Source organism: Petaurus breviceps, unplaced genomic scaffold, assembly GCF_028583685.1.
Source record: "Petaurus breviceps papuanus isolate PSGF00001 unplaced genomic scaffold, PetGlider_PUasm1.0 187, whole genome shotgun sequence".
Classification (NCBI taxonomy): Eukaryota; Metazoa; Chordata; class Mammalia; order Diprotodontia; family Petauridae; genus Petaurus; species Petaurus breviceps.
The window spans coordinates 28,926,369-28,940,143 of NW_027185799.1; the positions used below are offsets into that span (position 1 = coordinate 28,926,369).

The 13,775-nt window shown below is 38.5% G+C and overlaps 1 protein-coding gene across 1 annotated transcript in view; it reads left to right on the forward strand.

The window, feature by feature from the left end:
- LOC138163249 (histone-arginine methyltransferase CARM1-like) overlaps positions 1–13,775 on the forward strand; it is a 269,638-nt gene that overhangs the window by 219,442 nt on the left and 36,421 nt on the right. The window lies entirely within an intron of this gene.

The window sequence follows — 13,775 nt, forward strand, 5'->3', positions numbered from 1 at the left end:
GGAAAATTAAGGTTAAATAGTTTGGATTCTAAAATAGTATATTCAAATATGCTGTTATTATTTTTGGGGTGTTTTTTGAAAAAGAAACCACAAAGAGCTAGAAAGACTCTCTGCTTACCTGTATAGACAAAGGAAAGCATACACAAATCACAAGTACTTGAGTTACCTTTGTAAATTCTAAGCCATCAAATTTAAACCATGTCATATATTATGTTATGTATGACCAGCTGGGCCACTCACAATAAAAAGACTAGTTTAATGATTTTTCAAAATGAGATTTCCAAGACTTTAATGTGACTCTGACCTCATCGATGTGAGCACTAGATCTACTAGAATAATAATAACAGTAATAATGATAACAACAACCACCACAATAACAATGAGGTACAATTGAAAAAGAACTAAATTTGAAGTCATAGACTCTTGGGACACAAAAGGTCCAGGTATACTTTTCCCTACTGTTGCCTACCCCCTATCTTTCCATTGCCCTTGGTTCACTCACAATTTTTATTCTTGTGACATGATGATTTACATTCTTGATTTACAGCCAGATCCATGAATGTTAGTCAACTAACATTTATTAAGCACATATTATATGCCAGGCACTGTGCTGAGTGGGGTAGATACAAAAAAAGGCAAAAACATGATGCCTGCCCTCAGAGAGTTCACTTTCTAATGAGTGGGGAGGGAGGTAACAGTATAAAAATAACTATTTATATACCAGATATATATTGTGTAAATGGAAGGTAATCTCCGAAATAAGGCTGTAGTAGTTGAAGAATGGGAGGGGAAAGAGCAGGGAAAGACCTATTGCAGATAATGGGATTTAAACTGTGCTTAGAAGGAGAGTCAGAGAAGCCAGGAGTGAAAGTGAAAGCATGCTCAGCACGGGAGTCAGCTAGAGAAGAGGTGCAGAATCCAAGATAAAATGTGGAGTGCAAATAACAGCATGTAGTTCAATATAGCTGGATCATATTGTACATGAAAAGAAGTATAAGAAAATAGAAGTAAAATGTAAGAAAAATGGAAAACTGGTAAATAGCCAGGTTATGAAGGGTTTTTAATATCACATAGAGCACATTTTAAATTTGGTCCTTGAAGTAATAGGGATTTTTTAGTTGGGGGAGGGGAGGTTAGGAAAATCATTTTGTCAGCTGCCAAATTGGAATGTGATAAGGAAGTCCAACTAGAAGGATATTGCAAGAGGTCACAATGGTCTGGACCAGTATGTGATGGCTTGTGAGTAAAGAAGAGATGTAAGAAAGAGATGTAGAAATGGAAAGACTTGAGAACAGGTTGGATATGTGGGGTGAATATGAGTGAGGAGTTGAGGGTGATGCTGAGTTCATGGTCTTATGTGATTTGAAGAATGGTAATGCCCCTCCCCCCCTCCAAAAAAAAAGTTTAATGCTTCTTGTGTTTTATACAACATCATTTCCCAACTTCATCTTTGCAAATACTGTTTCAAATGTCAGGAACATTGGATTTTAAAATGTAATGGTTTCATTGTCACTGATAATGAGAATTATAGTTACAGAAATGCTGGCATATCTGTTCCATTTTCTGTCTGTTGGCCTGCCAGTTTCATCTATAAATGTTCTCGGGATGGTACAGTTTAGTTGGATCTTATGCCATCTTCTCCCCACCCCATCCCCATCATGTTTTAGAATTGAGTTTGTATTCCAAACTGTCACTGCCTTTTACTGGCCATATTTTCTCTCTTTAGCAAGAAAATGAAGTATTTGCTGCTAAGGGTTTTTGGCATTATTAGTCTCCCCATTGTTGCAACTACTTTTGTGTTGATGAAATTTACACAGAAAATGGTGATAATTTAGGAAAAGAAAACAAAATTTAAAAAAAAAAGAAAACATGGGATTCAGACCTAGGAAATATTTTTGAAATAGTCCAACCCTCTCATTTCATAGAGGAGAAACTGAGACTCAGGGAGATAAATAAATTGTTAACGATCACATAACTAGTAAGTAGCAGGGCCAACTTTGAATTGAAGTCCCCTGATACCAAATCCACTATATTATGGTGCCTCGCAGAAGGAATAAAACAACAAAAGTACTATCATAGGGTGTTTTGGAGACTATCAAACAAAGTTGCAAAATGGATTTTGGCCAGTGATAAAATTGGTATGCAAGTAGTATCACAACTCTTCCTTTCCTTCCCCTTGCTCACCCCTAGATTGTGGTTTTATATAAAGTTAAATCCCAATATCCTCATTTATCCTAGAATCTCCTAACAGTCACCATGTCACCAGAACATTAGTGTGGGGAATAGGGAAGACAAAAGAAAGCCCTTGGACATCTGAAATCAGATCAGCTTTCTACCAATACTGCTCCAGACCCTAAGTGAAAAACAGAGACCCGAGAATTGTCCTGTCATTGTGACATGACATAGAAGGTACCTGGTGAGAGGCATTTGTGAAATGACCCCTGCTACCAATTTCTGTAGTGCCTTAAAGTTTCAAAGGTCTTTTAGTCACAACAAACCTACGAGGCTAATAGTACAACTATCATCATCATCACCCCCATTTTACAGATGAGGAAACTGAAGCACAGAGAGGTTTATGATTCACCCAGTAAGTGGTAGACCTGCCAATTTGAACTCTGATCTTGTTACAAATAAAATGCTCATTCTTACTAGTCACACTGCCTTAGCAAATATATATATCCCAAATACTATACATCTACATCTAGTAAATACATTTATGCAAGTGTGCATGTTACATTTATAAATATATGTTAAATATATTTATAGAGAAGCAACAAGACAAAGTTATTAGAGAGCTGGCCTTAGAGTCAGGAAGACCTGAGTTCAAATCCTGCCTGTGACATTATAATGGCTATATCAGCCTCTCAATGCCCATGCAACTTGAGAAGACCATAAGTTGCAGAGAAGTTATTGATTTGCTCTGGTAGATCAAATTTCTTCAAATGGATGTCTGTATAAAAAGAAAATGAATTTCAACACAGATGCCCACTTCCATCTACATCCAGCATTTCCCAGAACTTGCTTGGCAGTTTGGCCAGAATGTCCCTCTCCAGTCCAGACAGGTTTTTTTCCTTGTCTATTGCACTTCTTCCCATGCAGGATCAGATTTCAGAAGCAGGTTGTGTGTGTCTAGGGTGTAAAGTACTTTTGGATGCTTTCAGAGACAAGAGCTCTGTTACTGAGTATTGCCAGGAGGGTTGATTGCTTGGGACCATGCAGTGCTAGCTAATACAGTAGGATTGGCAGCATTTCACTTGGAATACATCCTTCTTGTGACTTCCCTTCTGTCCCCTTTAGAGATCTTAGTGCTCCAAGGAAGTTTGAGCTCTGAAGAGAGAAGGGGAGGGGGCCCCCTTCCTTCCCAAACTCTTCTCTTAGATAAAAGTCTAAGGAAAAATAGAGAATAAAAATTAATAAATTTTGCTTTCCTTTTCCTTCCCTTTCTCTACCCCCCCTCCTTTTTCTTCTCTGTGTCTTAAGTCTTTTCTAGGCCCTTCCCTTTCTTCCTTCCTCCTTTTCCCCTATCTCTTTCTCTCTTCCTCCTTTTCCATTTCCTTGTTTTTTCCCTCTCCCTGCTTCCCTTCCCCCCACCCTCCCCACTCTCTCCTCCCTTCCCTTCCCCTCCCTAGACACTATTCCTATATCTTTAATGAGGTACATACAGTAAATAAATATTTAAGACAGTTAAGTAGATTTTTCCTAGTGTTTACATCACACCAAGCCTTACCTTAGGTGTTATTATTATTGACCTATTAACTCTTTTCCTCCAATGGGGCTTAGAGACCCCTCCTCTCCACATGGTAATGAATTAACCCTGGTTAATTAAGTGTGTTGACATGCCTTTCTAAAAGCCTCTGTAACTTCCTAACTGTCAAGGACTTCCCTAGGGAGAATGGGACTCTATAATTAAAATAGGCCCCAAGTGACATTTACTTTCTCTTTTATTCCCTGCTCTTCAGAAATGAACCGAAAGGCACAGTGTCATTGTCTCTAATATAATTTCTGGAATTAATGGTATTAAATTATTTAAATAACTTTTATAATGTAATTAAATATAATTCATATTTTCCTCCTAACGGATCTGAATTTGAGAAATGCTCAGTTTGAGTTTTTTCATACTTTGCACACAAGGGCAATAAGCATTTATCCACGGTATGCCAGTCATTATACCAAGTACTGGGAATGCAGATATAAGCAAGAAGAAGATTGCTGCTCTCAATGAATTTACAAGCTAATGAGGGAAAACAATATATAAATGGGAGCTGGAAAGGGACCTTGAGGAGGGAGTGGGGTGTGAAGGTACTTGACATTGTACATAGTATTGATGTCCAAAAAGTCAAAACTTCAACTAGAGTTGGCAAAGTGGAGGATGGAGGTTGGCCAGTCTGATGCCAGTCACGAAATGGAGACTCCAGGAGGAATTGGTCAATGGGAGAAGGAAGTTGGTATAGTAGAGGGATGTTTCAGGGTGAGGCCAGAGGAGGTGATGGATTTGCCATGGATGACCGTGAAATAAACATTCTCTAAAAAAAAAATTCATTTTTGCCTATTTTCACATTTAGATATAGAGGACATATCACATCTGAGAGGATTCATTGATTATTTCTCACCCCATCAAACATAGCTGTAACTATAGATCCTGGCTCCCAGGACAAAGTGAATGAAAGATAATACTCAAATCAGTTTCATCTGCTCAGGAAAAAGAAACCACAAGGAAAAACCTCAGATCCTAGGATATAAGGGCTCAGACTAAGAGATACCAGGACACAAACATAGGCAAAGACCCCAAGATACTGTGAGGCCATTTTCAAGAAAAACACAATAGCAGGACATTTTGAGCCAGAAAGAAAAACCCATTAAAGGAATGGGAGGAAACTGGCCATCCAGTTGCTTTAACTAATTTAACTAATTCTTACTAACAAGACTCTGCCTCATGAAGGAACACAAGCACTGTTGGTCTCCTCTAAATTTCAGCACCCTAAAGCAAAGTTTCTATTAACTTGCCCTGGTTACAGTTCTGCTCCCAAGTAAACTAGACCTTCATTGGAATGTGTGTGTGTGTGTGTGTGTGTGTGTGTGTGTGTGTGTGTATCAGCCAAATAACATGGACTGGGAAAAGATAAGGAATTTGAGGAAATTCGTTTTCAAGTAAAGTGAAACCAATGGAAATCTCTTCAGTGCCTAGGTTACTGTCACATTTTATGGACTTCTAACCAAATTTTCAGTATTATTCAACATGGAGGTAGAATGCAGATGGAAAAAAAAATCCCATATCCCGAGCTATACCTAACTTACCTTTACTATTTTTTAAAATTTCAATATAGCCTCCATGAAAATCTTCCTACATTGTTGGACATGGAAAGTGCCCTGAGTTCTTTCAAAAGATTATGTAGCAAAGTGCAAACTATGTAAGGTCCTAAGCCTGGAAATAAACTGTATTTGACTTTTATTTTAAGCCACCAGGTGATGACATTTTCTGGCCACAGTAATTCAAGGTTTATCAATTAAAGTTGGAGGATTGTTGTTTGCTTTGTAGGAGGATGGACCTAGGGTTAATCAAATCTTTAGAAGTTATGTTAAAGGTTTTAAACCTGGGTAAAAAGACCAGGATTTGAATCTGAATTCTTGCTACTTGTGTGCTCTTATACAAATCTCTTTCCCATATGGCCCATAGTTCTCTTCTTCATGAAAGGAGAGGATTGGGAAATACAGGCCAGAGACACATATAACCTACAAGACTCTGTATGCAGGAATAAATCAGGTATGTGGCATTAGTTTATTTAAGAATTTAATTTAGAGGAATGGCCAGGTGGTACAGTGAGTAAGAGCACTGGCCCCAGAGTTGGGATGACCCGGGGATTGAATCCAGGCTCTGATACTTAGCACCACACCCAGAAATAACTGGCCGTGTAACCTTGAGCAAGTTACTTAACCCCAATTGCTTTAAAAACAATAATAATAATTGAATTTAGGGAGAAGGAGTTTGTGTATCTCCTCTGTCTACCCCTAAGTGCCTGTAGGCAGAGTTGCAGAGATAGCCACTGTGCAGTAATGAATGTAGTTAATGATTCTGTTAGAGTCATTGCAGATTAAGGGTCTTTCCAAACCTTTGTAATGACATAGTAATCTGGACTTCCTGGAAGGTGTCCTGAGTACTGAATTTCCTTTAGGTGTGGTGATACTTAAAGGAGAAGGTAGCATATCAAGAGAATATCCTAATTTCATTGGAATATTGTATAGAAGAGTATTAGAAATAACAAAAATAAGTGGGGTGAGGAGTATAACATCTAGGGGTGGCTTTTCCAAGAATCCTTGTATGCCTCTAACCATGCTCTTGTCCATTACTTTCTCTTCTCATTATCCTCTCAAAGAAAGGGAAGCAGAATGGTATATACAATAGAAAGAACACTGGCTCTGTAGTTAGAGAACATGATTCCAAATCCTGGTTCTGATGCCAACCACTCCTGTGACTTTGGGCACTACATCCCCCGGGCCTCAGTTTCCTGTTCTCTGAAGCTGGGTGGTGGTAGTTGGACTATTTGGTCCCTGACCCATGATCTTATCTTTTGTGAAATAATTTTACCAGGCTATGGATATTGTGTATGCTCCAGCCACAGAGAGTTAGGTGACAAGTGGATGCCAAAGGTAGACAGGCAGCCCTGAAAATGCCTCAGCAAACCCTCACACCAGAGGTGTCAGTCCTCCCTGAGGACCCCATATAGCCCTAACAAGATAACAAGAACTGGAAGGTGTAGGGGACACTAATGGCCTGGCTACCTAAAAAGAAAAAACAATTGAGTAAATTTCAGAATGTCCAAATTCTTAAGGTATGTGATATGTTAGTAATTAAGCATCTACTAAGTACCTGCTATGTACCAAGCACTCTGCTAAGTTCTGGAGATACAAAGAAAGGTAAAAGATAGTCCCTGCTTTCAAGGATCTAACAGTCTGATGACAAAATGCAAACAATGAAGTAGAAACAAGTTATATGTGAGGTAAATGAAAAATAATAGAAATGAGGAATTGGAATTAAAAAGGATCAAAAAGTCATCGTGTAGAAAAAAAGGATTTTAGGTGGAACTTGAAGCCAGAGAACAGAGAAGCCAGGAGACAGAGATGAGAATGAAGAGCATTCCAGACATAAGGGAAAATTAGTGAAAATCTCCCAGAGTCAAAAGATGGAGCGTCTTGTGTGAGGTACAGCAAAGAGGCCAGTGTTAGTTACTACATCAGAGTATTGGGGGGAGGGTGGGTTGTAAGGTGTAAGAAGACAGGAAAAGGGAAATGGATCATATTATAAAGAACTTCGATGCCAAAGAATATTTTGTATTTGATTCTGGAGGTAATAGGGAGACACTGAATTTATTGAGTGGGGGAGTGACATAGGCAAACCTATACAATTTGACTGCCAAGTGAAGAATAGACTAGAGTGGCAAGAGACTTTTGGCACCAAGCATCAGGCTATTGCAGCAGTCCAAGTGGGAAGTGATGAGGGACTGCACCAGGGACATGGTGGTGTCAGAAGAAAAAGAGCATGTGCTCAAGAGATATTACAAATATCCACATGCCTTGTCAATAAATCAGATATAGGGAGTAAGAGAAAGTCAAGAGCCAAGGATTACATCTCAATTGTTAGACTGAGAAGACAATGGTGTTCTCAATAGTAGCAGAGAAGTTAGAACAGGTTTAGAGGAGGGTTCAGTTTTGGACATGTTGAGTTAAGCACATGTCTATACACAATGAGCAAGTCTTAAATGATTAGAAAGATATGTTTAAATTCTGTATAACTTTGTTGAGGTAAAGGTGATGTAAACACAAATTATTGAAATGAACAGTCATAGAAGTATAGGTTCATAGATTTATATAGGGGTAGGGAACCTGAATCCTCGAGGCCACATAAGGCCCTTTAGGTCCTCAAATGTGACCCTTCAGCTGAATCCAAACTTCATATAACAAATCCCCTTAATAAAAGGATTTGTTCTGTAAAACTTGGACTCAGTCAAGGACCTATAAGGCCACATGTGGCCTTGAGGCCACAGGTTCCTTACCCCTAATTTAACACAATTCCCTCATTTTATACATGGGGAAACTTGAGACCAAGGGAGTTTAAGTGACTTGACCAAGGTGACATAGGCAGAATTTTACTACAAGTTCTCTGACTCCAGAGCTAGTGCTTTTTAATTCAAGTCATTAAGTATTTATATATCCCCTACCATGTGTCTAGCACTATTCTAGGCAGTCTTTGAGTGGGAGAAAAAAGTGAAGGGGAGGACAAAGGAAGAGAAAAGTAGTAAAGAGCTATAAGACATGATTCAGTACATCACTAACTACTTATTAAATACTTTTTGTTAAATTTTTATTAAAAGTATTAAACTACTTATTAAATGTCTGAATATCAGACACTGCTTGGCACTGGAAATATAAATATAAAGAAGGAACAATCCCTACTTTTGTGGAGCTTATATGCCAATAGAAAAGAGAACACTTACTCAAATGGATTTGTGGTCACATTGATTTGGGAATTCCTTCCAACAATGCAGATTGTAACTCATGCATGCCTACCAGTCCTAACTGATAGAACCATGAAAAGCTACAGGCAGAACATGGTGCTTGGGTAGTGCCCTAAAGAAAGAGGAGAGATTCTGTGACTCCTGCCATCTAGGAGTTTATAGTCTAATAAAAAAGACTAGGAGTATGCTCAGAAAAAAAGTTAGTTGTTATAGCTAATAGTTTAACTATTGACTATTCTAATAGTTAAACAGCTAATAGAACAGTTCATTGTATGTGATTCAGTTCCCAAATGAGTGGTACAAATAATGTGTTGTAAATATTCGGAGGAAGGAAACGTCTTTGTGAACTAGAGTGGTCAAGTGAGGCTTCATGTGACACTGATTTTGAAGGATACGAAGGATTTATGTTGGAGGGGGTCTTACTTGGAGGAAATATTAAGAAAAACACAGATCTGTACAGAATAGGCTAATGGGAGCAGAACCTAAAGATAAGAAGGTCAAGTAGAAGTCCATGGCAATTATATATTTTGGACATTACAAGGACCTTTATTAACATGTTGCAGTGGAAATGGAGAGGGAGGCATAAATATGAGAGATTGCGAGGAAAACGACAAGCCCAGTTGGGGGTGAGGAAGAGAAACTGGAGAGAAAATGAGTTTGGTTTGGGACATGTTGAGTGTACAGTGGTGGCCAGATAGTAAATTGGACATGTCCAACTTTTGGAGATATAGGATTGGAGCTTTCAGGTGAGGGATCAAGACCCGGTTATAGCATTAAGTCTAACATATTGCTCAGCACACCATTGTAGGAACTTAATGAATGGCCTTCCAGGACTGATTCTGTAATTTGCTGTCTACATATTCTTATCCTGGGTCATATTTTCTTGAATGTTATTTTGAAAATTGTGGCATAGTTAAATCAATCACCAAGCATTTATTAAGCATCTACTATAAACCAGGCACCTTTCTAGGTGCTGAGGATACAAAGACAAAAATTTAAGTCTCTCTCTCTTTAAGGAGCTTATTATTAGAATATAAAATATCCTTGGTAAGATTATGGGAATTCAGTTATATAGAGTTAACTATAAGGGGCCAGGCAATGGTAAATACTATAAAAGACAGAATTGCATCCAAAATTACCCCTATTTATCTGGAGAAATAAGCAAAAATAAACATGATGAAGTTCAAGTATGGCAATCAAAGGAAAAGGGCAGGATTGGAAAAGTTGAGGGCTGTACCATAAAGGATGCTTAATAATTATGTGCCAATATAATAGAAAAAAAAAGCCTAGGACTCAACATGGACTTTAACCTAAAAATGGATATGCAGCTGTAATGGGAATGTAAATTCGAAGATCTTCCCTGCCCCTAGGCTAAAGTGCACCTGGAGCCTGGGGTAGGAGGCTTGTTTTTCAGTAGATACTTCTTGATTGGCCAGTGAGTCAATAAGGTTGTTACATTCTCAGAGCCAAGAGAAGGCTATATAAGCCCTGATGTGTAGCTTTGTTTTGGGGCTCACTTTGAGAAGTGTTCTGTGATTTAATATGGATTATGGGAAGCCATTGTCCAGAGCCCTCCGGCTTTGAAAAACCCAGATGTTGATTTGGTATGAATGTAATGATTGGACAGTTTGGAAAGCTGTCTACTTGATCTGTTTCTGTCTTGATAATTATGCCTGTATACTTTAAAGTTCAGGGTGCTGACCTTTTTCCCCTGAACGAGGTAAACAATATATGTTTGACTGATTAAAGTAAGCTTGTTAACCCATTTTGAGTTGCTTTCCTTTAACAAAGGAGATCTAAAAACCTGTGTGAGCAGCCACCCTGGGGACGCTGGGGTGCTTGCTGCTACAGCAGAATTTACATGGAACTATAGATACACATAGAAAAGATCTTTGGTTTCATCAGAATCAGTATAGGGAACTCCCAGTATGGAAACTTTCTCCACCATAACTTTATGACTTAGAAGGAGAGTTACCTGCAGCAGGAAGAAGTTAAACAGCTTCACCTGGGCCAGAGGCTAGATTAAACCTTCCATAATCCAAGTCTTGCATGCCATTTACTCTGCTATTCTGCCTTTATGTGTAGTAGATGTTCATTAGCAGATATTTTTGGCAGGGGAAGGCATGGGAACATAATTAAGTAATCCTTCCATTACATTTGGCATTGATGAGAAATTTATTAGGAGACTTCATCCATGATGGGCTCCTTGTTTTAAGAATCTGTCAAGAAATTGGATGTGAATTAATTTCACATTAATGAAAATGAACATGTAACTGGAAAATTGGACCTCTGAAGAAAGGTTAATGGATTGGGGAATATTTCTTCTGGAAGCAAAATACCAAAAGCTAATTCAATAAGGGTCTAAAATTGTAGAAACTTGTTTAGTAGAACAGTTTGGCATCTTCACTGAGGGTAAAATCCTAGGAAATGACCTGCTGTGTGCTTAATAGCAAAAGGAAGATTGTTCAGAGTTCATAGACACACACACTTCCCATTTGTGTCAATGATGAGCTAATCTTTCAGAAGCTAAAAATGCTATTCAGCACTTGCCCCTGTCCAATAAGAAGGAAGAACTGATTATCACATCAGAAGTGAAAGGAAGCAACCACACCATCATAAAGTTCTTCCTAAAGAGGGGAATGCCAGAAATATCAAAGACCAGAGCTTCTTAATCTGGGACCTGTAAAGTCAGTTTTGTTTTAAATTATATTAATAATTGTGTTTCAGTATAATTGATTTCTATGGTAATCTTATGTCTTATATCCTATATATTTAAAGCAATATTTGCAAAAGATGTCCAGAGGCTTCACCAAACTGCCAGTGGAGTCTATGATATAACAAAGGTTAATTCTTGTCCCAGACTTTGGAAGAGAAGATATTAGCTTTAGAACTGACAAAAGACTTTAGAGATCATCATTTATTTTTCTAAATAAAAGGCCCAGAGAAGTTGTGACTTGCCCAAGGTCACATAGATAGTAACAAAGTCAAAATTTGAACCCTGGACCCACTGACCCCAGATCTAGAACTCTTTCCACTGTACCACCCTACCTCTCCTCTTTCAAAATAAGGAAAAGTAGGATCCTATGTAGCCTATGGTTCTATAAGAGGAAGTTTGCTCAAGTTCAAATCATCTTCCCTATGTATAGAGGGTATAATCATTGTAATTTTTTTAGTGTCATTAGTCTAAGTGGTCCCAATGATCATAAAACATATAGGCAGTGACAGGTTTGGGTTTTTTGTTTATTTTACTTTTCCATTGTTGTGACATATTTTAACTTGTATCAAACAATTAATGCTGGAAGCTTCTGATTGGATAAAACTCCTGGCTGAATCCACTAGCTTGTGAGACATTTCTTTTCTGTTGTACGAATTAACCAGTTCAAACCCTTTCCCATTTCTAGTCCTAATAAAGAAACTCGCCCTCTCTACTCTCACCTAAGCTTGATATTGATAAATGACCCCAAGAACTTCACTACATCTGGGATGATTAGGAATTCCTTTTCCTATATATGACATTTCATGTTCTCTACCAAGCCCATTTTTAAGGTATGAAACTTCCCCATCTAAACTTTGATTGTATACTGTCCCCAACATGACTCTCTCCTTGCATTCCCCTCATGTGCATTGTTTCTTCTGTTCGTGGGGATGAACCTCTATCTATATTGCCATGTAGTATGTGTGTGTGTGTGTTATGCCTGCTTGCTGCATTTCATAATAACAGAGCACTACTTGTTTGTACCAACTTCCTATAAATCCTTTAACCCACACTTTTCTTTAACCCAAGTCCTGAGGCCAAATAGAAGAGAGGGTTTCTGTTTATCTTATTTCCCTTAGTAATTTGGACTTTTAAAAATAGATCTTAGCAACTCATTTCAAGTGGTATCATCCAGATCCAACTTTCCCAGGACCATTCCTGACTGAGTAGTCAGTCCTATGTACAAAAATCTCCTTAAGTTCTAGAACATCAGAGTTTAAGATTCACACACACACACACACACACACACACACACACACACACACCCCACAGTAATATCTCTCACAATATCTGCTAAGGTTGTTGGCAGGTTTTTTTCCCCTCCCAACATAAGTTTCAGGAAAACTTCCTGAGGTTTTTGTTTTGATCTATACTTCTTTCATGAAGCTATTGCTAGATATTAAAATGTTGAGTACCATACATACATTCAAACTTCATCACTTATATATTGAAACTCATTCCAATGCTAAACTCTAACCAAGCAGCATTTTCTGGAAATACACCTGCATTTGAATCTGGTTAACCCCAATTCCATCTGCCATATTTTGACCCTCTGCACTCTAGCAGGATCCCTTTTCAGAGGACCCAACTGATCACCAATTGCTTTAGCTTTTTGGGAAGGTCATCTAGTAATCATAGTAATGGAACCCTCGGGTATTCTAGCTGTTGGTATGGGAAATGTATGGCAGGTATCTGTCTATAACCAGGGCCATAGGCTTTTGATCTGTTCATTCTAGGCTAATTGAATGTTAGGCCATAGTATATAGATTATAGGATCACAGAATTGGAGTCAGAAGGGTAGCTAATCCAAACCATAATTGAACAAGAAGTCACTTTCTAGCATACCCAATAACTGGTTATCCAAACTGCTTGAAGACCATCAATGAGAGGAAACCCTCTAGCTCCCAAGGGATGAGTTGGATAATAGTACAGTTAGGCAGATTTATAACCAGTTGAACAAACTTACCTAAAGCATCTAGACCTTCAGAATCTATTCCTTGGAGGAGCTTTAAAATTCCCACCCAGGGACCAGGCGGTTCTTATTTATTAGAGCTCCCTATATTTTCCAGCCCTCAATCTGACCATACTCTTTCCTCTGGGTGCCATTTTTGGTACTGTGTCCAACAGCCCTGGGAGCACCTCCCCCAATCCTTCCACTGTGGCTTTATTCTTCCACTCAGCACCATGATGACTTATCAAATCAAAGCATCATTCCCCAACTACAACTCCCCTTTAAGTATTGTCTCCCCCTTTTTCAGATGTGTATTTCTGCTGTCAGGAGCTATCTCGATTTTACATTCCAGTCCCAAGCACTTAACATATCACCTTGCACTTATCAATTCTTTTTTCACTCATCATTGAATGTCTGCAGGCAGGAGCTGGAATGCCAGTTTCTGGGGCATTTGGAGAGGGAATTTCTGTTCAGGTTCACATTGGACTAGATGACCTCAGAGTCCCCCAAGACTGTCTGATTCTCTAATACACTTCCCTGCATATATATCCACTTTAAC